At 41.3% G+C, this 26,550-nt stretch overlaps 1 protein-coding gene across 1 annotated transcript in view; it reads right to left on the bottom strand.

Annotated features, from left to right (window-relative positions):
* The window catches only part of LOC147665638 (complement factor H-related protein 5-like), a gene marked incomplete at its 5' end in the record, with an annotated part of 402,132 nt that overhangs the window by 21,750 nt on the left and 353,832 nt on the right, over positions 1–26,550 (bottom strand). The gene's annotated exons all lie outside the window — the stretch shown is intronic.

The raw sequence follows: 26,550 nt of genomic DNA on the forward strand, positions 1-26,550 counted from the left end.
GTCCTATGCAGTAGCCTCTGACAAAGAGCAACCCTGGAGATTCTCACAGCATCTTTAATAATAGATGATCACATGAAAGGTATGTAAGAATGGAGTAAGGTTTACTTATAGCGGGAGATTTCTAGGGAAGCTACAGCAATGTGGTTTGGGTGAAAATATTCCCACAATTATATGATCATCTCAGCACCACATCCTTAGACCATTACACCAATATCCATACTTTTGTTTATTTCAAGGTAGGTCGACAATCAGGTGGACAGTGTTCGGAAGTGGGTTATTGACAGGGGTTAGTATGAACCTATAACTAGTCATGAGGCCACCAATATAGTAAAGGCTCTAGTAAAGGCCTCTGTAACTAGCTCCTTGCGCAATCCTTGGTAGCAGACAACAAGCCGTCAGACCAAACTTAGGAGACAGGAGTGTAAAGCATTTGAAAACACCAATAAATCAAATGAGTAAAACACAACACACAATAAAAATCCAACACCAATTTATAAAAATAGGAAATACTTCTATGAAGACAGACACCAAAATGAAAAAGAATCCAATGTAGGGAAGTGGAGATATGAATTTTTAAATATTAACCACTTTATAGTTCTTAAAAACATATAGCATCACTCTGGTCGAGCTTACCGGTAAAAAGTCAAAGCTTCATGCTGACCGCTTTGGAAACCTGGTTGGATACACTAAGTGCGAGGCCCTGGTTAAAATTTTAACTTCACACTTATAAACCTTTCTGGAGATTTTACTTCCGACGTCACTCGGTCCTCCACAGCAGGTTGTATTCCGTGAGGGTTCCCAGGCTTGAATTTCCACGAGACCCTTGTCAAATACTGAAACTCTGGAGCTCTGGATCTTTCATGGTTGAAGGTAGTTGGCTTGACTCTCGAGGTTGGGTTGGTCACCTCATGAAGCTTTTTCGCAAAAGTTCTCCAAACTTCAGGAGGTGCTTCCTGAATGTCTCCTTGTAGGTCCAAAGTAAACAAATCACCAATCCAAAGGTCTGGAATCTCCTGCATGGTCTCTAGGATATCTGGACCACAATTCCCACAATGCACCTGACAAAATCCTTAAAAGTCCACTGGCAAACTCCAGGATGGGGCCCTTGGTGGAGATGATGCATGTGGGTTCTGTTAACCTGTAGCTTGCAGGTAGTCTACTTCTTTTTTTTTTTTTTTTAATTTTTGAAAACCTTTATTGTGCATCAAATCAGGACAAATACGGGCCTACAACCTACCGGCCGGCCACGGAAACAGTTAAGCACCAATGCAACGTTACGGCGACACAGTATTACACCCACATTTTGAGCAAGCAGTAAAGAGTTACACATTAATTACCGTATTACCATGTCCCAGAACCAGTGAAGGTTAATTTTAAAAGGTTTTGTTTATGCAAATATTGAAACAAATCGTACTGTCCCAAGTCATATAAGAAGAGAAGCAAAAGAAGGATCCATGCGGGAGGAACATGACTGTAGTTACAAGTTTGTACACAGGATATCAACGCCAACCGTCAAGTCCCCCCCGGGTAGTAAGGCAGCTATTTTCAGAGTCAGGTAGAAGACCCCCCTCACGCACCACCCGGTCCCCGCCGCCACCTAACCTCTAGTAATCTAGACATGGACCCGGACCAAAAGTGAAAATAAAAAATAGGAATAAAAGAAGGCACCATAGAAATAATGACTAAATTCTAACTACTAACCCCCCACCCTACACGCATGCGGAGGCTACGGCCTGCCCCCCCCCCCCAGCAGTGTGTCTGTGGCCCAATAAACCCGAAATATAGCGAGAAAGAAAGAAAGAAAAAGAAAAGAAAAAGGCATACCATGTGATATAGAGAGGGAGAGAAGGACACCCTAATCTTCGACTCTCAAAGACAAAAAAGAAAACAGGAGGAGGATCAATTCCAGGCAACCCGGTCCCCACCAGTCACTAATGCACATTCCACCCCAAGTTCAGGATAAACAGCAAGCATTAAGGCAAATACAGGAGTGAAACATTAATCAACAGCGGTCGAGTAATCTGGACGCAAAAAAAAAAAAAAAAAACAATCCCAAACCAAGGTCCACCAGCCCAGAAGCCAAAAACATGAAAAGCAGCCTAGCCCTGACCCGAACGCGGATATACCCCCAGATGCGTTTCCCAAGAGAGGCCCGCCCACCTCAGAACAAAGGAGCAAAATGGCGAGAGGAAAAACGAAAGCAATATGGGAGCACAAAATGGCCACAATGAGTCACCAGGAAGTCCGTCGAGTGTAGCAGAATGTTCCACAAAGACACCAGGAGTACACGAGTTTGTAGGCATTATAGTCAAGAGGCACTGCGCAGGAGAAGACGGTAGCCGCAGCGCCACAGTCAGATCCCAAGGCACACACGATGAAAAGTCCGGCCACAATGTAGCATTCTTCACTGGAAGGGGAAACAAAGTATCCCGGGTGGAGTCGTCAGGCGGGTGATCTTGGGCGTCAGCAAAGTAGAAAGCGGGCTCAGACGTACAACAGGCAGGAGAAAGCGCTATTGCCCCGTACAGTGCAGGCGGTAGCAGGCGGCAGCTTTGCGAAACCAGATCGTTAGTGTCCCACCTCAGCGTAGACGCCATGTCATCTAGCTTGTCTCCCAATTCCCCGTAGCAGCGGTGCATATCGGCACGGAGGTTACACAGGGCTGACAGAACGGTGCCAAGAGAAACTACAGGCTGTGGCCCCTGGACCACATGTCCCCGGGGAATCTCTCGAGTCTCAGGCTCCCCTACAGACAGGACAGCACAGGTCGCTGGCGTGGACGGGCTCATCTCCTCACAAAACATGGCAGCGCACAGAGCCATTGTGACCAAACTCCAAGACGTTCACCAGGTTAAGGAGAGCACTAGCGCACGCCCTTTAGATGCTGGCGTGGTGTCATACGCCGTGTCCGAGAAACATTCCGTGCAAGTTAGGCGCCCCGCGGCAATCTCGGGTAGCGAGGCATGGGGTCAAGCAGCTATATGCGATCCAATATGGCCGGACAATCCTCTCCCCGTACCTTCAGCCTCAAACAAAGGCTCCGTTCCGATGGGGTTCTGCAGCTTCGTGAGCGCTGCCTTCTCTCCGCCCGCTTTGAGTTTTTGCAGGTGGCTGGGCTCGGGCAGCGCCTCGCAAGGGTCACGCCGGTGGCTCAGCAGCCAGCGCCGACGGAGCACTCCGGCCGGCAGCAGGTATCAGAGGCACGGCAGGAGGAGCCCATGTAAGCGGGGTCCAGGGCCATGAGCTGGGAAGCGAATATCTTCGGTTGCCAGGCAGGTCGAGGGTCCGGGAAAGCACCGCCGGGATCAGCGCCGCTTCACACACAATCTGCCTTCGATTGCGCCAGGATTAAAGTCAGGATATCGGCACGGCTGAAAAGGACTGGCGGAGCCGGGAGCCTACAGGTCTGCTCCGGTCGCCATCTTAGCTCCTCCCCCCCCGGTAGTCTACTTCTTAATTCTTTTTGAAGCAAGGCACAGTCCCCAGGGCTGTAGTACCAGTTTGTGCAACACTCACAGTAATTTAAAATGCAGGCCTTTGGGTGAAAATCCAGATTTCATCAGGGTACTCCTTCTCCTTGTAGTTTCAGGTAGCAGATCTGAGAGATTTTTAGGCTCTCACATATTTATTCAGTGTTCTGGGGTGAGAATTGGGGGCATCTTCCTCCAAGGTGTGGCATCTTCCTGTGCCACAATGCACTGCACTTCTAAAATCCAACATGGGTGATTTCTGTCCATAGGAGCAAGAGCTAGCTAAATCAACCCACAGTTTGGCTCACTTCCATTAGTTTTCCTCCCCTTGACCTCTGTAAATTCCTGTCCTGAGCCTGCCATCTGGTTGGGGCACAAGAAGTGGGGGTAGGTACACCTGGCATTCATTACTGATCAGCTCTCTGTTTGAGCTCAGATTGATTTACCCAGCCCCTTCTGCAGGACCCGTCCCCCTCAGTTTCAGAACTCTCTTCATAAAATAACCTCTGCTCTGATCAGGCCACATATCACCTAATCAAAGCAGCCTGGCTAAGCCTGTTAAGACTGGCAAATCAGTAAAAACTACTAGAAGGCTGAGTTTTGGTTTACAGAAGAGAAATGTCTATGACTTATCTTCTGTACTAGTTATGAGAAATTCATCAGTGCCAAAATGTTGACTTCATCAATACCAATCATTGAAGTCCTTGAATGATATATTTACTCCTTTCCCAGCAATAGTTATAACTAAACAAAATATTGCAAGGTTAGCCTATGAAGCTAAGACTCTACAATGGGGAAAATGAAATGAGCAGTTTTTCCTCACTAGGGAATATACAACATCTTTTATATGGTCCCTGCTTATAGGTACATAGCCCCCACCCCTCGGAAACGTTGAGGAGCCCTGTGGGTTGCCTGTTATGTAACAGTATGGTAGATTATTACTTTTAAAGTGCCCATACCACCAACGTCGAGTTTGCAAACAATTTACTTTTAAAGACAGTCTCTAGACCCAGGCTGCCTTTTAAATGACAGTAGGCAGTACACACATGCAAGTGCAAGAAATCTGTTGGGTATTTTGAGCCCCCTAGCCCTATTTGTACTTGGGACTTATAGGATCTGTCAATACCAATTGGGTGAATCTACTTTTAAAGACAGGCTGCAAGGCAGTACTACCTTTAAAAGGGCAGTAGGCACACAGCAGAGCACACATGCAAGCGCATGGAGTTTACTGGGCCTCCAAACCTCAATGTCCCATTATATACTAGGGACTTATAGGTAGATTGCACTCCCTGGCCCTATTATCTACTAGGGACTTACAGGTAAGTGTACCCTATTACATGTACCTTTTTTCACAAAGCACTGGCCCTGGTTAGCACACCCCAGGTACAGTTGCCACCAGTCTCATTCAGCAGAAATGAACGTGAACACAGCAAAAGGATGACTTCATAAAAGACAGGCTTTCTTTAGGTAGCATGAAATCACATTAAATGTAGTCTATTAAATGAATGGAATTCGATCAAAGTTGAAAGTATGGCTAACAATTGAAAACACAACTGACAAACTGGCTCTCTTTTCTTCATTCACGCTGAATTTGTAATTCAACATGTCATTCACTGGGTTGTCAAATTCAGTATGACAAATGCCTTTTCCTGAAATTGTGTTTGTACTTTCAAATGCAGCAACAAACTGTGTCATCTACTCCCCCTTTTTAGGTTTCACCCGCACAGCGCTTGTGCTGTCCTTATGAAATTCATTGTTTTTAATATATCTAAAGGGACTTGCATCCAGCCTTCACTTCTTATTAGTCTGTGTGCTTGCCAAATTGCTTTCCTCCCTTTCCACTGGTTGTAGCCTGGTCTCCCTTCTGTGTCTCTCTTATCAGTTTCCTGTGGTCTAACGACTCATACCCATCCTTGTTGGAGGTTCAAACTTTTTTTCTTTTGGTTAACACTGCATACCGTTCACTGTTTACATCTTGCTATCTTTCCCTCTAAACACCTAATATTGCTACATTTTACTACTAACCAGGCAGTTAAAAGTGCAGTTAAAAGGGGCTTGATTTAAATGGCAGGCACACGTGCAGTTATCTAGCAGGCACTACCATCATGATTAAAATGGTGTAGAAGATGCAGTGACACCTGGACCAAAAGCTCTAGACACATCACTAAACACCTAATATTGCTATATTTTACTAATAAACAGGCAGTCAAAAGTGCAGTTACCTTTCAAACAAAAGTGCCATGATTTCAATATTGCAGTGGCACCGGGACCAGAAGCTCTAGACACACCACTAGACACTGATTATTGTTATATTTGACAAACAGGCAGTCACAAGTTCAGTTATCTTGCAGGCACTAGGGTCATGATTTGAATGGTGCAGCGTGCAGTAGCACCGGCCCCAAACAGTGTGAAACTTTTTTTCTTATGTTAAGGCTGAACAGCGTTAACTGTTTACCAATACTTATCTTCCCCTGGCTGCATGCAATTAAAACATGCCTGGCTAACTCTGCTTTAGTGGGTAGTACTTTAAATAAAATGTTACTCTTATTCTGATATTGTTCCACCAAAAAGAATTGAATTTCTTTTCTTTGTGCTTTGTTTGTCGTTAAGAAAATAGTTTTCTTTCTCTGTCGTGTGTTTTTTCTTGGCGCATTATGTAGTGTAAACCCAAACAAAGTGATTGCTGTGGTATGAGCACGCTCTGTGGTGCCCTAAAGGGATGTTTTTTACCATCTTAATCCAACATTAAAGTGCCAAAGAACTGCTGCACAGTTTTAGATTGTATAAATGGTCAAGTGCCTGTTCTAAAAGTGTAGTTATCTAGCATGCACTAGGGTCATGATTTCATTGGTGCGGCAGATGCAGTGGCACCTGGACTTATTATAACAAATTCTTTGGAAATAAATACAGTACTTGTTACAACATACAAACTTTAAAGTATATAGCACAATAATTGAAAATGTCACAGTGTACTGTTTAAATGTAGACAAATGTAAACCATAAGTAAGACAATGACAATGGAAATATTAACTATAAGCTCATTATTGTTTCAGAGTTTATGTTCAAGTTTAAGTTTTTTCACTACAATAAAAATAATGTGCAGTGCAAAAATCTGCGATGACAAAAAAGTGCCCATCTCAACAAAATAATAATCTCACTTTCATTGTGTTTCTTTCACTTATGCTCATTCGAAAAATGCAAAGTTCATTTTCATTTGCTTAGCTTAATAATGGACAATAACAAAACAACAGCCTTTCATCTAGTTTTCGTAATCTTGTTTATTTGGATTTGCCAAAACAGCGCTTACACTGTACTTGTATGGTTTTTCATCCACTCTTTAGCTATTCTTCCCATAGCTCCACCACTTTCGGGACTACTTATCGAGTAAATCCTATGTACAATGTCCTCCACCAGTTACCTACTCTCCACATCTTATAATGCCACTAGTAACAGCACAATATATTGTTTTTTTGTACATAAACACTTTAATAAACTTTCTGTAACTTATATTGTACAACTACTCAGCAAGCTACAACTTACAACAAAAAATAGCTTATTATTAATCACATAGCTGAAACCTAATGCATTTACTAATGCTTGTGGAGAAGTGTGGCTCAAATGGTTAGAGCGGCAGACCCTGATGCACAGGTCTGGTCCGGGACCAGGATTCAATACCCACCTCGGCGGGTCTTGGGCTCAATTTCCTCGGACCTGATAATTCTCGCCTCGTGCCTATTCTAATCATGGGTCCCACTCTGCAACTCTGGGCAATAGCTTGCTTAATCTCCACAACGTCCCCAACAGTGCTGGGATGCCTGGCTTCACCTTGGGGGTGCCCAGGAGTGGACATTTCACAGGGATAAAGTCAGGAAGGGTTCCTAAGCGGTATACGGACAGCGCCGGGACACTTCCGTTGGAGGTAGCTGTGCGCTTTACAAATGCTGCCATTTACATTTACATCTTGTTGCCTCTGCTCTCACACTTCCCCATCAAGTCTCACCCACTAGCTCTTTCTTCTACTCTTTCTGTTTACCTTTTTAGGTCTCGCCTACGCAGCCCGCAAGCACTCCGCAGGAGACCTTTAGCCATCGTTCAGCTCTTTATCAAGCACTGCACTCATGCTTGTGGTGGCATACACCTTGCAGGAGCGCGAAGGGGCGGGCCACAAGCACAAATGCAGTGCTTGAAAAAGTGAAGACTCTCCCAGGCGCGCGTTCACCACTCACAGGCTCACCTTCTGCTACCCCCTTTCTCTAACAACAGTTAACTTTCGCAGCCGCAAGGCAGTGCTTGTGTTTTAGCGCTATAATTTCTATTATGTTCGCAACTTAGAAAGTAGGAAGATCTCTATCTGTACAAATACTTTGCAAAAAAAGTGAAATGATTTATCTATGCATTTTTCCTTACGCTTTAAAAGTGCAAAGTTCAAAATTGCACTTATGCGTACCAAAAAATGCATATTTTATTTCCCCTTTAATGGTACTCTAAACATGTTCTCTAATAAATAATCACTGTCTTCACAATACAGCACTCCCTGTGTGTATTTGTATTTGCTAATTATGTATTCCTAGTTCAACATGCATATATTTGCTTGATTTTATTTGTACAGACACAATATAATTTAGAAGTTGAAAATTATTCTTCAATTTTCTCTATAATTACAAACAAGACTCCTGATTTTCTAGACAACGCAGCTGATAGCATATGCTCATACACTGCTTGCTTTTTTTTTGTTGCTTCGAGCTACCCGCTCGATTGAGAGTGATATTTTAATGCAATATTATGCAAGGAACAGCAATTGGTTTTGTTGGTCACAGGATGGTGACTCCCAGCGCTGTCCCAGATGCCGTCGCCGTCTCTGCGAGAGCAGATTCGCAGCATCTTGTCTCCAGCACATATTGATGCCCACACCTGCTGCCTTTGTCCCAGAGGAGGGCGCAACCTGCTGCTGGCAGTGTGCCGGTCCCGGGGGTAGCCCACTTTCTAGTGCTGCTGGGTGACAGAATGGCGCGGGCCCCGGATTCCGAGTGAACTGGCTGAAGGCACCCTGGGGCTCCCCGCACCCCACTCCCCCGCACCCATCTGGTCCCCGCTCCTGTTCAAAGACGGAAGACACACTGTTAGGGATGTCTTGTCAGACGTGCATCGGTGTCAAAGGATAACAAAGCAAAACGTAACAGGGCTGACAGAACGGTGCCAAGAGAAACTACAGGCTGTGGCCCCTGGACCACATGTCCCCGGGGAATCTCTCGAGTCTCAGGCTCCCCTACAGACAGGACAGCACAGGTCGCTGGCGTGGACGGGCTCATCTCCTCACAAAACATGGCAGCGCACAGAGCCATTGTGACCAAACTCCAAGACGTTCACCAGGTTAAGGAGAGCACTAGCGCACGCCCTTTAGATGCTGGCGGGGTGTCATACGCCGTGTCCGAGAAACATTCCGTGCAAGTTAGGCGCCCCGCGGCAATCTCGGGTAGCGAGGCATGGGGTCAAGCAGCTATATGCGATCCAATATGGCCGGACAATCCTCTCCCCGTACCTTCAGCCTCAAACAAAGGCTCCGTTCCGATGGGGTTCTGCAGCTTCGTGAGCGCTGCCTTCTCTCCGCCCGCTTTGAGTTTTTGCAGGTGGCTGGGCTCGGGCAGCGCCTCGCAAGGGTCACGCCGGTGGCTCAGCAGCCAGCGCCGACGGAGCACTCCGGCCGGCAGCAGGTATCAGAGGCACGGCAGGAGGAGCCCATGTAAGCGGGGTCCAGGGCCATGAGCTGGGAAGCGAATATCTTCGGTTGCCAGGCAGGTCGAGGGTCCGGGAAAGCACCGCCGGGATCAGCGCCGCTTCACACACAATCTGCCTTCAATTGCGCCAGGATTAAAGTCAGGATATCGGCACGGCTGAAAAGGACTGGCGGAGCCGGGAGCCTACAGGTCTGCTCCGGTCGCCATCTTGGCTCCTCCCCCCCCGGTAGTCTACTTCTTAATTCTTTTTGAAGCAAGGCACAGTCCCCAGGGCTGTAGTACCAGTTTGTGCAACACTCACAGTAATTTAGAATGCAGGCCTTTGGGTGAAAATCCAGATTTCATCAGGGTACTCCTTCTCCTTGTAGTTTCAGGTAGCAGATCTGAGAGATTTTGAGGCTCTCACATATTTATTCAGTGTTCTGGGGTGAGAATTGGGGGCATCTTCCTCCAAGGTGTGGCATCTTCCTGTGCCACAATGCACTGCACTTCTAAAATCCAACATGGGTGATTTCTGTCCATAGGAGCAAGAGCTAGCTAAATCAACCCACAGTTTGGCTCACTTCCATTAGTTTTCCTCCCCTTGACCTCTGTAAATTCCTGTCCTGAGCCTGCCATCTGGTTGGGGCACAAGAAGTGGGGGTAGGTACACCTGGCATTCATTACTGATCAGCTCTCTGTTTGAGCTCAGATTGATTTACCCAGCCCCTTCTGCAGGACCCGTCCCCCTCAGTTTCAGAACTCTCTTCATAAAATAACCTCTGCTCTGATCAGGCCACATATCACCTAATCAAAGCAGCCTGGCTAAGCCTGTTAAGACTGGCAAATCAGTAAAAACTACTAGAAGGCTGAGTTTTGGTTTACAGAAGAGAAATGTCTATGACTTATCTTCTGTACTAGTTATGAGAAATTCATCAGTGCCAAAATGTTGACTTCATCAATACCAATCATTGAAGTCCTTGAATGATATATTTACTCCTTTCCCAGCAATAGTTATAACTAAACAAAATATTGCAAGGTTAGCCTATGAAGCTAAGACTCTACAATGGGGAAAATGAAATGAGCAGTTTTTCCTCACTAGGGAATATACAACATCTTTTATATGGTCCCTGCTTATAGGTACATAGCCCCCACCCCTCGGAAACGTTGAGGAGCCCTGTGGGTTGCCTGTTATGTAACAGTATGGTAGATTATTACTTTTAAAGTGCCCATACCACCAACGTCGAGTTTGCAAACAATTTACTTTTAAAGACAGTCTCTAGACCCAGGCTGCCTTTTAAATGACAGTAGGCAGTACACACATGCAAGTGCAAGAAATCTGTTGGGTATTTTGAGCCCCCTAGCCCTATTTGTACTTGGGACTTATAGGATCTGTCAATACCAATTGGGTGAATCTACTTTTAAAGACAGGCTGCAAGGCAGTACTACCTTTAAAAGGGCAGTAGGCACACAGCAGAGCACACATGCAAGCGCATGGAGTTTACTGGGCCTCCAAACCTCAATGTCCCATTATATACTAGGGACTTATAGGTAGATTGCACTCCCTGGCCCTATTATCTACTAGGGACTTACAGGTAAGTGTACCCTATTACATGTACCTTTTTTCACAAAGCACTGGCCCTGGTTAGCACACCCCAGGTACAATTGCCACCGGTCTCATTCAGCAGAAATGAACGTGAACACAGCAAAAGGATGACTTCATAAAAGACAGGCTTTCTTTAGGTAGCATGAAATCACATTAAATGTAGTCTATTAAATGAATGGAATTCGATCAAAGTTGAAAGTATGGCTAACAATTGAAAACACAACTGACAAACTGGCTCTCTTTTCTTCATTCACGCTGAATTTGTAATTCAACATGTCATTCACTGGGTTGTCAAATTCAGTATGACAAATGCCTTTTCCTGAAATTGTGTTTGTACTTTCAAATGCAGCAACAAACTGTGTCATCTACTCCCCCTTTTTAGGTTTCACCCGCACAGCGCTTGTGCTGTCCTTATGAAATTCATTGTTTTTAATATATCTAAAGGGACTTGCATCCAGCCTTCACTTCTTATTAGTCTGGTTGCTTGCCAAATTGCTTTCCTCCCTTTCCACTGGTTGTAGCCTGGTCTCCCTTCTGTGTCTCTCTTATCAGTTTCCTGTGGTCTAACGACTCATACCCATCCTTGTTGGAGGTTCAAACTTTTTTTCTTTTGGTTAACACTGCATACCGTTCACTGTTTACATCTTGCTATCTTTCCCTCTAAACACCTAATATTGCTACATTTTACTACTAACCAGGCAGTTAAAAGTGCAGTTAAAAGGGGCTTGATTTAAATGGCAGGCACACGTGCAGTTATCTAGCAGGCACTACCATCATGATTAAAATGGTGTAGAAGATGCAGTGACACCTGGACCAAAAGCTCTAGACACATCACTAAACACCTAATATTGCTATATTTTACTAATAAACAGGCAGTCAAAAGTGCAGTTACCTTTCAAACAAAAGTGCCATGATTTCAATATTGCAGTGGCACCGGGACCAGACGCTCTAGACACACCACTAGACACTGATTATTGTTATATTTGACAAACAGGCAGTCACAAGTTCAGTTATCTTGCAGGCACTAGGGTCATGATTTGAATGGTGCAGCGTGCAGTAGCACCGGCCCCAAACAGTGTGAAACTTTTTTTCTTATGTTAAGGCTGAACAGCGTTAACTGTTTACCAATACTTATCTTCCCCTGGTTGCATGCAATTAAAACATGCCTGGCTAACTCTGCTTTAGTGGGTAGTACTTTAAATAAAATGTTACTCTTATTCTCATATTGTTCCACCAAAAAGAATTGAATTTCTTTTCTTTGTGCTTTGTTTGTCGTTAAGAAAATAGTTTTCTTTCTCTGTCGTGTGTTTTTTCTTGGCGCATTATGTAGTGTAAACCCAAACAAAGTGATTGCTGTGGTATGAGCACGCTCTGTGGTGCCCTAAGGGGATGTTTTTTACCATCTTAATCCAACATTAAAGTGCCAAAGAACTGCTGCACAGTTTTAGATTGTATAAATGGTCAAGTGCCTGTTCTAAAAGTGTAGTTATCTAGCATGCACTAGGGTCATGATTTCATTGGTGCGGCAGATACAGTGGCACCTGGACTTATTATAACAAATTCTTTGGAAATAAATACAGTACTTGTTACAACATACAAACTTTAAAGTATATAGCACAATAATTGAAAATGTCACAGTGTACTGTTTAAATGTAGACAAATGTAAACCATAAGTAAGACAATGACAATGGAAATATTAACTATAAGCTCATTATTGTTTCAGAGTTTATGTTCAAGTTTAAGTTTTTTCACTACAATAAAAATAATGTGCAGTGCAAAAATCTGCGATGACAAAAAAGTGCCCATCTCAACAAAATAATAATCTCACTTTCATTGTGTTTCTTTCACTTATGCTCATTCGAAAAATGCAAAGTTCATTTTCATTTGCTTAGCTTAATAATGGACAATAACAAAACAACAGCCTTTCATCTAGTTTTCGTAATCTTGTTTATTTGGATTTGCCAAAACAGCGCTTACACTGTACTTGTATGGTTTTTCATCCACTCTTTGGCTATTCTTCCCATAGCTGCACCACTTTCGGGACTACTTATCGAGTAAATCCTATGTACAATGTCCTCCACCAGTTACCTACTCTCCACATCTTATAATGCCACTAGTAACAGCACAATATATTGTTTTTTTGTACATAAACACTTTAATAAACTTTCTGTAACTTATATTGTACAACTACTCAGCAAGCTACAACTTACAACAAAAAACAGCTTATTATTAATCACATAGCTGAAACCTAATGCATTTACTAATGCTTGTGGAGAAGTGTGGCTCAAATGGTTAGAGCGGCAGACCCTGATGCACAGGTCTGGTCCGGGACCAGGATTCAATACCCACCTCGGCGGGTCTTGGGCTCAATTTCCTCGGACCTGATAATTCTCGCCTCGTGCCTATTCTAATCATGGGTCCCACTCTGCAACTCTGGGCAATAGCTTGCTTAATCTCCACAACGTCCCCAACAGTGCTGGGATGCCTGGCTTCACCTTGGGGGTGCCCAGGAGTGGACATTTCACAGGGATAAAGTCAGGAAGGGTTCCTAAGCGGTATACGGACAGCGCCGGGACACTTCCGTTGGAGGTAGCTGTGCGCTTTACAAATGCTGCCATTTACATTTACATCTTGTTGCCTCTGCTCTCACACTTCCCCATCAAGTCTCACCCACTAGCTCTTTCTTCTACTCTTTCTTTTCACCTTTTTAGGTCTCGCCTACGCAGCCCGCAAGCACTCCGCAGGAGACCTTTAGCCGTCGTTCAGCTCTTTATCAAGCACTGCACTCATGCTTGTGGTGGCATACACCTTGCAGGAGCGCGAAGGGGCGGGCCACAAGCACAAATGCAGTGCTTGAAAAAGTGAAGACTCTCCCAGGCGCGCGTTCACCACTCACAGGCTCACCTTCTGCTACCCCCTTTCTCTAACAACAGTTAACTTTCGCAGCCGCAAGGCAGTGCTTGTGTTTTAGTGCTATAATTTCTATTATGTTCGCAACTTAGAAAGTAGGAAGATCTCTATCTGTACAAATACTTTGCAAAAAAAGTGAAATGATTTATCTATGCATTTTTCCTTACGCTTTAAAAGTGCAAAGTTCAAAATTGCACTTATGCGTACCAAAAAATGCATATTTTATTTCCCCTTTAATGGTACTCTAAACATGTTCTCTAATAAATAATCACTGTCTTCACAATACAGCACTCCCTGTGTGTATTTGTATTTGCTAATTATGTATTCCTAGTTCAACATGCATATATTTGCTTGATTTTATTTGTACAGACACAATATAATTTAGAAGTTGAAAATTATTCTTCAATTTTCTCTATAATTACAAACAAGACTCCTGATTTTCTAGACAACGCAGCTGATAGCATATGCTCATACACTGCTTGCTTTTTTTTTGTTGCTTCGAGCTACCCGCTCGATTGAGAGTGATATTTTAATGCAATATTATGCAAGGAACAGCAATTGGTTTTGTTGGTCACAGGATGGTGACTCCCAGCGCTGTCCCAGATGCCGTCGCCGTCTCTGCGAGAGCAGATTCGCAGCATCTTGTCTCCAGCACATATTGATGCCCACACCAGCTGCCTTTGTCCCAGAGGAGGGCGCAACCTGCTGCTGGCAGTGTGCCGGTCCCGGGGGTAGCCCACTTTCTAGTGCTGCTGGGTGACAGAATGGCGCGGGCCCCGGATTCCGAGTGAACTGGCTGAAGGCACCCTGGGGCTCCCCGCACCCCACTCCCCCGCACCCATCTGGTCCCCGCTCCTGTTCGAAGACGGAAGACACACTGTTAGGGATGTCTTGTCAGACGTGCATCAGTGTCAAAGGATAACAAAGCAAAACGTAACTGTGCTAATAGATTCAAGTACTGCGCCCTGATGTCTCACAAACCGTCATGCAGCGCTGACAGTTGGCTTTACGTTTAAATAGCATATATCAAGCAAACAGCGGTGAAAGAGGGAGCAGGAACAAGAGAAAAGTATTTACCTTGTGAACCTCCCTCGCATGTACCCATCACGTAAAGGAGGTACACCAACCATCAGTTTTATTTTCTTCAGAAAACTAAAACATTTAATGCTATACATTTGGAACATGGATGTAGATTCACAAAAATGTCAGGGGAAGTGGCATCAAACACCCTTAGAACTTCATGACATCACAGGAAGTGATATCATATGAACCTATCACCATCCTCCCAGAAAGCAGTCAAATGACCATAACGCTAATGCTACCACGATAATCAACATAGCCAATGTTCCATAATAAGTGCATGATTAATAAAATAACACAACACTGACAAATGGGTCTCTCCTTCTGGTCTGTTGCGCCGGGATGCCCCCGGGTAAGCTGAGCGCATTATAAATTTCATATTATTATTATTATTATTAAATGGCTGGTTTAGATACCACATATGGTAGGATGCTACCACAATCTTTTAAAGTGGTGGAGTGTAATATTGCCCTGATTTGTAGTGAATGAGTGAAGCCAGTGAGCAAGCACCTTCAGGTGGACTCAAGGGGCTTCTTCCCCAAGGAAACCTAGAAAAAAACTGGGCCTTACGGTGCATTTAAAGCACAATTTGCACATAAATTTGTTAAAATACCTCAGGCTCTGAAAGTGCTCTTGTTAAATATCTGCATAGTATGCTGAGCCTTTAAGACACTCCTCAGGAGTTGACCCCTTTATAAAAATAAAATGTGCTCTGTCTACCGCTATATGTCAAAAAGTATTTCCATTTTGCCAGGGCCAACATATTTTCATGGGTGCCCCATATATGCCACGGATGTCATTATGCTAAAAGTTACATGTACTTTTTTTTCCATGGGTGTTCAATATGTCAAGAATTACCTCAAGCGTGCCAGTGCCAATATTTTGTGACAGGTGCCTGTCATGATAAGAATTGCCTGCAGTATTCCAGTGCAGGAACTTTGCCATGGATGCCTCCCTAAGCCAAAATTACCCTCAGTATGTTATGGACAATCGCAGACTCACAAGCATAATAACTGATTTTTACTAATTCACACTGACATTCCCTCATTTACACTCATTAACATTCATTCTCATTTCTTTGGACTCATGCATTCTCACACATTGTCTTGTATTCACTCTTTTTTGCTCATTCACACTCACTCATTCTTACACTGACACACTCATACTTTCTCACTTACACTGTCACTTTGTTATACCCACTCACTCACATTTATTCTCAGTCTGACTCACTCAGTTTTTGAACTCATTCATACTGACCCACTCACATTTATAAATCATACAATTGTGTAAAGTTCAAGTGACTATTTATTGTACGACCATGTGTTGAATCATGCAGGCCAAGCAGATGCCCACAGTACTGTTGCACATGTGTCCAGTGTCTGCATGGTAGGATCTTGCATTTGTGTGACTGCGTACAAGCTGATTCTTGTACTTGAACATTTAGCCAAGTGACTGAATGAAAGGACCTTGTGCTGATTGTATATTTGTGTGAAGATAGATTTTGTAAAGGCAGACCTGCTGACTGTACATACTTTCATTAATCTACAGTGAAGGTAGCCCATAAACACTTTACCAGCACTTAAGCACACTGATAGTCTGAGGGTTGTGGGAGTGGTGGTATATAAGTTCTCTCAATCATCCTATTTGTACCACAAACATTAATATTTTTAATGGCTAATGTAATACAATCAATAATATGCTGCCTAGCTAAACACTTAAGGCCCCAAAAATCGAGACCTATTGCATTGCAAATGCTTGTTAGGTCTGGAATAGAGACAGCTTTAGGTTAAGAGCTTTATGTAATCACAAATAAATAATAAATACAAAATACATAGATATATGCATTGATGGCTTTAGGTCAGCCCTCTTTCTCCATTGGTCTATTCACCTCTCATTCATATTTTATTTCCTAGCACCGCAGCATACAGCATGTAGCAATGAGTCAGCTGACTTAAGCTCTTGGCTCACTTACAAAGTGAGTTACAGCAGTTTTGCCTCAACACAAGTGCACCTTAGCCTAAAAAGAAGTGCACTTGAATACAAGGGCAACTTGTACAATACTTTAAATAGACTATGCATTTTTTCAATCTGAATTCTTGTTTTCCTATTTTTAGTCCTATTGTGTCTATATGCTATATTTTCAAGATACAGTGGTTCAAAAGCAATAATTCTTTTTCTTTGCACCAATATTTTTACTTTTGTGGCGTATGATTGCAATAAAACAATAATAACAATAGCACCAGTTTGCCAAAAGCTAGGACTATTGGCTTAGCCAATGCTTGTTTTTTACAGGAAAGCATGAAGAATTCACATTGTGTTTTCACCAGCTACTTAAATGTCTTCTCTTAACTCACCGCAAACTTCACCCTGCATTGCTGTATGGTATTTTTATAGTGTGAATTTACTTAAAAGAGGTTATTTTCCCCTACTCATTGCACTTTGGACAAGGCACATCCTCATCACTTTTTTTACTCTGACCCCTCCTCATGCCCTCTTCCACCACCTACTATTGCTATTCCTGCTTCCAGTAGACAAAGTAAATACTACTGCAACATTGCTTACTTTATTTGAATCACCTAATTTTCTCCTCCTTGTAGGCCTTACTAGAGACAGCTTCCACTGTCTGGTGAGTGCTATTATAATCATACAATACACACACAACGATTTACTGAACATGCAATTTGTTAATGTTAAGCTTCCATACAATAGCAACTTCATAATTAGTCCAATTTTGTGTAAAGAGCAGTAATGTAGCAGCAGAGATTTATGTACAAAATATTTTTAGAAAAAGTTTGAAAGCATTAATAACTCAAATTTCACTTCCCCTAGCAAAAGCTAAAAGCAAAAGTTAAAAGCAAAAATATATTCCAATTTTGTGCACTGAGCAACCAAACAGCAGTGTTAGCAGAGAGCAAAATTAATTCCAGAGAGTATAAAACCCATGTAGCTTTTATAAGAATCTACAAAAGACCCTTTACTTAGGAGTCTGGTCATATGAGGTGCCATGTATCCCAAGAGGTAACAGGAGTAAAATTTGGTTTTCCTATCACCTGTAGCGGGTTCCTCCTCTCTATCCATAATACAAAAAATATAGTGTATTCTACTGAAGAAAGGTCCTACAGAAACAGACTCCCTTCTCTCAAGTGAAAGTATAGTAAGGACCATAATATGTTCAAAAATTCCTTACAAAAAATGTAATAGCTTTGCGCACACTATTTCATTCTCTGGATAGAAGAAAAACTCGCAAGCGGATTGTACGCTTTCGATGTTAATCTCTATACACATCAGACAAAGCAACCGAAAGGGATACGATAATAAGGCTGGGCAACAAACATGATATGATTAAGGTTCTGAGTGCCCAAGTTACATGTTACAATTTTTTCCTGTTTTCATAGAATGGGACAAATCTGGTGTTAGATCATTTAGTGGTAAAAGATTCATGCGGAATAAAGTTAGTCAGCGGCGGATACCATGGTCTAAATTCCAGGATAATTATTTCGGAGCTACTCTCGGGGTACTTGACGTGGCGATTATCTCCTATCTTTCCTTTAATCTACAGTACTTAACAACTCTCCGGAAACTAACCATCCAGTTAGTGCTTTGTAAAGAAGATTTAAGTTCTAAAAGTGGGAGGAAGATCAATGATTATTCGCGTGCGTTGAAAAGATTCAGCGCCATAGTGAAGTCACAGGAGTAGGAGTATCTGCTTTTCCTCCAAATACTTCTTGACGTACGATACCCCTTATTGTGTACAGCTCACTATTCTTCAACTGGTATCCCCATCAAATTACCCTGGTTAAGCCTTGAACAAATGAACTTATCAGACCAAATTCCAATCTATTAGCGGGTGTTGGAACCAGTGAATTAAAATTACATAGTTTATGTAAAATCTGGTATTCAATCCTATCAATAAAACCCTTTTCTTCTACTGGAACGGATTCAATGGCATATAACAATGTTGGGGAAATTTTTGCTTTAAAAACAGATATCAAGTGCAGGGAGTGTCTTCGACCCATTAAGCTATAAAATACACGTAGACCATTCACATGTAATGCAGCTTTACCGGAGCTGTGTTCAATGTGGGGCTTATTCTTTGTATTGATCACTATTAATTTCCACAAGTAGGGATAAGAATCTACTATCTCAAGATTATCGGATCCAATTCTCCTTTTAAAATTTCAAGACTTCCTACTCCAACATTTAAAATTCAGAACTTTACTTTTAGACATGTGTATCTACAAATACTGTGCCATTGTATATTTCTGCAGTGAGGTCAACTTCTTATTCAGCCCAATGTGAGTCAAATCCATAGTTGTAATATTGTCTACATATATGAGACATTCTTATTGCTCACTATTAGTTTCCCCAAGTAGAGAAAATAATCTACTATCTCAAGATTTTTGGATCCAATTCTCCATTTAAAATTTCAAGACTTTCTACTCCTTCTACATTTCAAATTCAGAACTTTACTTTTAGAGACGTATATCTACAAATACTGAACGATTGTATATTTCTGCAGCGATGTCAACTTCTTATTCAGCCCAATGAGAGTCAAATCCATAGTTGTAATACTGTCTGCATACATGAGACATTAAAATAGGCGGCCAACTATCTTCGGCGCGTCTCCTTCTAGGGGAGAAAAGCATTCACGTAAATCTGCTACATATAGAGAGAAGAGAAGCAAGGCTAATAGACAGCCTTGCTTCAGGCCATTTTCTGTGGGTATTACTGCTGATGGGCCCTTATCTCCCCCAATTAACCCCTGGCACCACGTGTGGGAGTGCAGGGCAATAATTAGCGATAGCAAAGGGTCAGACACTTTCATTTTGTGCAGTTTCTTCCAAAGTATTGGCTAGTCTACCTTATCAAGGGCTGTTGAGAAATCTATAAGTGCCAATTATATGTTTGGCCGACGAAATAAAGTGTATTTCTCCTTTATTAATTTCAACATACAAATATTATCCATACTGGCATGTTCTTTTCTAAATCCTGCCTGTTCTATGGGGAGAATGTTCTCCTTCACCACCCAGTCAGTAAGATGGTCTAGAATACTACGTGCAAATATTTTCCACACTGCATCTAGTAGATCTATTTGCGGGTAGTTATCCAGATGATGTCTAAGACCATTTTTAAATAGTGGAACTATAATGCTTCCAGACCAGAAAGGGGGGTCTTTCCTTGCAGATAGCAGCAATTAAAAAGAGGAGTAAAATATGGAGCTCACAACAAAGGCTCTTTTCTAGTTATTGTCATAGGAATTTTGTCAGGTCCCAATGCTCCTGAAGCTGTCATTCTTTTAATGAGTCCCACATCTTCGCTCCTTAAAGGAGCATAGCTAGATTCTAGAATGTTAGGGCAATTAGTTAAAGTAGTGTCAGGTCAAGACGAATTGGAGTTCGCAGAAGAAAGCTCTGCGAGATGGGATTTCCATTTTTCTCCTTTTAAGGGAATTGGGAGGGATTTTACCCTTGTGCCACAACAATCTGAGATTATTTCACAATACCTTTTGGCGTCATTTTTTGAAGCTGCCTCTTTTAACTGGACCCATTCGTAATCTTCCTTTTCTTGCCTTATGGAGCATTTTTTCTTGAGTCTTTTCATCTTTAGTAGGTTAATTAATTTACTTTGTTCGAGGGAAAAGTTCAGGAATGGGCCCTCAATAATTTATCTAGTTTTTTATATAGAATGGACAGAATATCGAATTGCAAAAATATAGTGGTGCAGAATATAGAAATTCAGGTAAGAAATATCGATTTTCATAATATCGCAGTTAGTTATATCAACAGTCATAATATAGTTAAACATATCACATTATTTATAGTGTTTTAAGTGTTAGTCTATGTGTTAAAAGTATGTATTATTTTTGTAATGTATGTTTGAATTTTTTTAAAGTAATGAATTTTATGTCATTTAATTTTTGCGTAATATAATTCCGGAGTGGGTTGTGGGTTTATAGAGGAATAGGGTGGAAAGAAATTTAGTTAAAGTAAATGAAATATACATTTTTAGGAATTATTAATTATTTTTAATTTAATTCTGAGTTTACGTTCTGTAGCAGGTTGTGGCTTCATAGGGGAATAAGGTGGGAAGTAATTGAATTGTAACTAAGTAATTATTTATTAGTATTCATAATTATTTTATTGTTATTTAATTAATAATTGGTAATTCGTTTTTATTAATTGGTAATTAATTTATATTCATTTGTTAATTGATAATTATATTAATTGTATTAATGTATTATTCGGAGTGGGTTGTGGGTTTATAGGGGAATAGGGTGGGAAGTAATTTAATTGTAATTAAGCAATTATTTATTTTTATTTAATGGTATTGATAATGAATGTATTGTCATTTAATTAATAATTGGTAAATATGTTGTATTAATTGGTAATTAATTTGTGTAATGTTTAATTATATTAATTGTATTCATGTTTTATTAGGAGCTGGTTGTGGGTGTATAGGGGAATAGGGTGGAAAGTAATTTAATTGTAATTACGTTATTATTGAAATGGATTTTTAATTTACTTTTAAATAATTATTAACTGCTTTTTGTTATTACTTATTAATTTTGGTATTGAAAATCAATGTGTTAATTAATATTATGTAATTAACTTTTGATAAATAACATTTATTGGTATTTACAATTAATTAATTATTAAATATTTTGTACTTGGTAATCATTTTGTATTGATATTGACAATTAATTTCTTTTTATTTAAATATGAAATCATTTCTTAATAGTAATATTTCCCCCGACGCTATCCAACACTTTCCCTACTGTTGCACTCACTGGAGTGGGAATAGCATTTTTTACCCCTACGCTATCCAACACTTTCCCTACTGTTGAACTCTCTGGTGAAGGAATAGTAATTTTTACCCTTACACTATTCAACACTTTCCCTACTGTTGCACTCTCTGGAGTGGGAATAGTAATTTTTACCCTCCTGCTATCCAATGCTTTCCCTACTGTTGCACTCACTGGAGTGGGAATAGTAGTTTTTACCCTCCCACTATCCAACGCCTTCCTACTGTTGCACACACTGGAGTGGGAATAGTTATTTTTACCTACCTGCTATCCAACCCTTTTCCTACTGTTGCACTCACTGGAGTAGGATAGTAATTTTTTTACCCTTTCGCTATTCAACGCTTTCCTACTGTTGCACTCACTGGAGTGGGAATAGTAATTTTTTCCCTCCCGCTATTCAATGCTTTCCCTACTGTTGCACTCACTGGAATGGGAATAGTAAATTTTACCCTCCCGCTATCCTACACAAAAAATATTGAATATTTTTGTATTAATATTAAGTTAATATATATCTGCATTAAAAAATAAAAATGCATGTTTATTTTGTTTTTTAACTTAAATTAATTCATTATTGATTTTAAGGTTATTTAAGTATTTTTGGGTATGTTTTAGTTAATTATATTTATCATTTCATTAATTTTACATTACTTTTAAGGCATTTATAAAATTCAATATTTTAACAAACCTTATTATTTACAACGATATTTTGGATTTGATATTTTTTTACTTACCTGTTTGTAAATAAGAATTTGATATTCTGATAGTCGATATTTGGTCACAGATATTTTTGTTGGTCGATATTTTGCTCCTTGATATTCTGTCAGTGATTCATTAATTTTACATGAAGTAACTAGGGTGCTGATACTGCGAACAAAAGATACCAATGGATCTGACTGGGTAGATTGCTGATCTCCTAATACAGTGTGCTGCTGATCTCCTGTTAAATTTGTTAGGATCTCTTTTAGTTTTGAGGCAGCTTTGATATTCCAATACATTCTGCTGATTGTTTTTTTTAAACCTACAGATTTATCCTTAAAATTCCATGAGTCTACTTCAGCAAGGGTCATCTAGATTTTTTAGGAGCTCACCATATGGTCACTATAAGAATTTTCCAGTACTTGCATATAAGCGAGTTTACTGAAGAAATCCTCTAAAATGATTAAGTAATCGATATTAGTTCCACCAGTAGGCACTTTGTGTGTAATGTTTGCTTCAATAGCATTTCCTAATCTCTCATTGGCAATTAATAGGTCTAATTTTCTAAAATCATGTCTCTTTTATCAACTTGACTGTTATTTGGAAATTAAGTAGGAGGGATTTTTAGAGCTTCGTCTTTTGAGGCATTAGCTAATACCTTTATACTATGGGTAAAAACTTTGGTGTTCAAGTTGCCAACCAGTATTAAATGCCTACAATCTTCTCTTTCCATGGTAATAAAGATGAAAACAAAAAGGTCTTTTAGTAAATAGGCACAGGATTAGTCAGGTGGGATTTAAGCTTTTACAATAAGCAGAGTGCCTAAACGTTCATGTTCTTCCTTAAAATCTAACTTAACCGCCTGAATTAGGTTAGGGATGTGGGAAATATCTTTATATAGCCACCTAAAACTAGTTCTAAATATAATGACAAGGCCTTCTTTCACATGTTCTCTATTCACTGGGAGCACAGGACGTCTTAGCACAATGCATTCTTCAATGGACCATTTCTTTACAATCCAAGACTCTTGAATGCATATTATGTCTGCTTTATGTTCTTTAAGGAGTAACAATTTGTTTTTATTAGTGCATAAGCCAGCTGTGTTCCGAAAGATAAATGTGAGACCCTTGCTAGGAATAATTCCCATACCTTAGCACTAAAGAGCTATTCTTGTTAAGAGCCCGCGCCACCCAACTCCATTTCATATCTTCCTCATCTTTAGTCAGTGTTTGATTATTCTCTTTCTCAGAGGAAAACAAGGAAACTCTCCTGTCACCTTTGCCCGATGGCGACCCTCATTGTACTTCCTCTCTCTAATTGTGGGAATTCTAGTGGAGAGGGATCTGAATAGGCGTTGAACTGGCCATTATAAATACCTTTTTTAAAAGCTTTCTCCTCTTGGGGAACAAGAACATCAATGCCATAGCATCACAATTTATTGCTATTTAAGATTATTAAATTGGAGATCACTTTAGAACAAAAGGTCACTCTGGCCCCCCCCATAATTACCATGTTTTTGGACTTGAACCAGAACAAGATCCAAGATTTCTACTCTGAACCATTTGGAGGTCCAGGATTTCAGCGAAAGACCTATACAGTTTGTGATCAGAAATTCTAAAGAGCGTGGTGCTGACAGTGGTTGACTAGCCTGGCTATCTCCCACAGCCATATTCCAAATAGGATTGTAAATGACATTACTGGCTAAAGAAATGGAAAATAATGCAGCATTAGGATTCAAATTACGCAGTGTCACCAATGCAGAACTTGAATCTGATGGAATGTGTCCTTGTGTAAACGAGGTTTGAGTCATATAAATTCCTTGGCGGTGACAGAGAACCCCTTGTGATGGCTTCAACTTGGCATTCTTCCTTCTTTAGAGCAGGCGAGGCAGGATTCATAATTAAACTAGGGTTAAAACACAGTCGTTTATATCTCTTTTTGTTTCTTCTACATAGTTTTTCCCTTTTTTTCTTCTGCCAATGGGCAGATTCACTTTTACTTTTGGTTTCTTTTTCCTCTACTTCAGGTTGTTCACACTTTGCAGCTTTTATTTTAAAAAATGTCGGAAAAACATTCTGTTCCATATTTGTTTTTTTCTTTTATGAACACTGAGAGGACAATGATGTTAGTAAAGGTACAGGGTCCACAACTTTGAAAATCTGCTGTAGCAAGAGGGACTGGTTTCTTCAAATAGGTCCAACATTGCTTACCCTTGTGTTTCCTGCTACCTGCCTAAGTCCAGAGTAGCTGCAATTATGATGGGAAATAGTGCACGTTTAGGTGGATTTGGTTTGATTAAGGTTATGGCAAAGGGATAGGGGAGGAGAATTCCATTTGGAAGGATTGGTTATATATGAGGGAAGAGGAGTAGCATTACAACTTGGAGGTCTTTTTTTATTTTTATTTTATTGGATCTAGTGGTGCAGCCACAAGAGGTGTTAGGGGGATGAGGTAGTGAAGCAGAGCAAAGAAGGTTCCTAAATTATGCGCCGTTGACCTTCCAGGTATAAAGCAGAGATGGTCAGGTCTGGTGATGAAGGGAAGGAGAGGCTGAAGTCTTTGAGCTATGAGTTTGCCATATATCTTATTGTCGACATTTATAAGTGACAATGGGCACTAGGAGTCCTGGCTTGTCGGGTCTTTCCCAAGTTTTAAGAGCATTAATACCACCGCCTCACGCATAGTGGGTGGGAGGTGACCAGATTCTAGAGATTCCTGATAGACGTTTAATGGATGTGGGGCAAATAGAGTGCTATATGTTTTATTGAAAGATGTGGTCAAGCCATCTAGACCTGGGGCCGTGTCGTTGGGTAGACTGTTAATGGCCTGTAAAATATCCTCCATAGTGTAAGATTCATCCAAGTAATCTCGGTCTGCCTTCCCTAACCATAACAGTTCCAGCCAGTCTAGATATGTTTGCAGGTCTGCCGACACATCCGGGGCAGTGGAAGAGTATAGCCCAGATTAAAAGTCTGTGAGGTAGTCGAGTACCGCTGTGACTCCCTTATTGGTGCGCAGTTTGCATCTCTGAGTTCAGTTATGTACGCTGAGTTTGCAGGTGTCTGAGTATGGTAGCTAGGGTTTTCCCAGGGGGATCTCTCTCCCCGTATCTCCTGGCTGTGCTGTATTTCCATAGAAATCTTACTTCGCGGTGTCCTTCCTCCTCATACTCCGATATATTTGTCCTTAGTGATGCCAAGTGGCTTTCCTCTTCCTTGACTTGTGTCTCTAGGGTCTGGAGTAGCTGTCTAATTGATTTCAACATGCCAGACTGTTTGGCAATGCAGCTTCCCTGAATCACCACCTTAAAGGCTTCCCAGAGTGTCCCTGCTGATGAGACCAACCCCTCATTTACAGCGAAATAATCTGCTATTCTTTTCTTATTTCTTCTCCGAAAGCTGAGTCTAGTAGAGCGAGAGGCAACAGCCTCCAACTGAATGCACGTATAGATGACATAGGACTGCTAAGCTGCAGTAAGCAAGGGGCATGATCAGAGACCGTACTGGGCAACAGATGAACTTTGATTGTCCACGTAGCAACATCCCGGGAAACCAGCCAGTAATCTAACCTGGACCAAGCATTATGGTGTGAGGTTATGATGGTGCCCTCTGTGCCATCGTGCCATCGTGATTCCAGTGCCTCCAAATATCTATCAATTCATTTTCCTGTATGATAATATTAAGGGTCTCACTGGCTCTGGGGTGCAGCTTACATGTCAAACCTCACCTATCTAGAGTATTGTTTAGAATGGAAATAAAATCTCCTCCCCAAACAATAGTCTCACACCCCATCCCTTCGATGTGGGTCCATATGTTGTGGAAAAATTCTGGCTCATTGGTGTTTGGGCTGTAACTAGCAACCGTGACTAAACCTATTCCACTCAACGAGCCCTTAAGTATAACAAATCACTTCTCTGTGTCCAGTTGTGCGTATGTCATGTTCCAGTCCAGGCAACAACGCATAGGTATTGCTAGCTCTCTGGTGTAATTGGAATAAACCGCTGAGTAAACTTCCCTCCTGTTTCTATGTTGCAGCTTTGCATTTGATGCGTTTGTCAAGTGAGTTTCTTGAAGGAAGCAACAGTCAATCTTTTGTCAGATTAAATAAGCTTGAATGAGCCTGGCCTTTCTATGGTCATTCAGACCTCTGATATTCCATGTTAGGAGCTTATAGGGCGCCATGACTTGTTGAAGCGCAGTGTAATGTGATGTAGGTTAGCCATACTGTTTTCAACCCGGATTGAACCACCACATCCAGTTCGAGAGATAAGTT

This window comes from Lissotriton vulgaris, unplaced genomic scaffold, assembly GCF_964263255.1.
Source record: "Lissotriton vulgaris unplaced genomic scaffold, aLisVul1.2 SCAFFOLD_2268, whole genome shotgun sequence".
NCBI lineage: Eukaryota > Metazoa > Chordata > Amphibia > Caudata > Salamandridae > Lissotriton > Lissotriton vulgaris.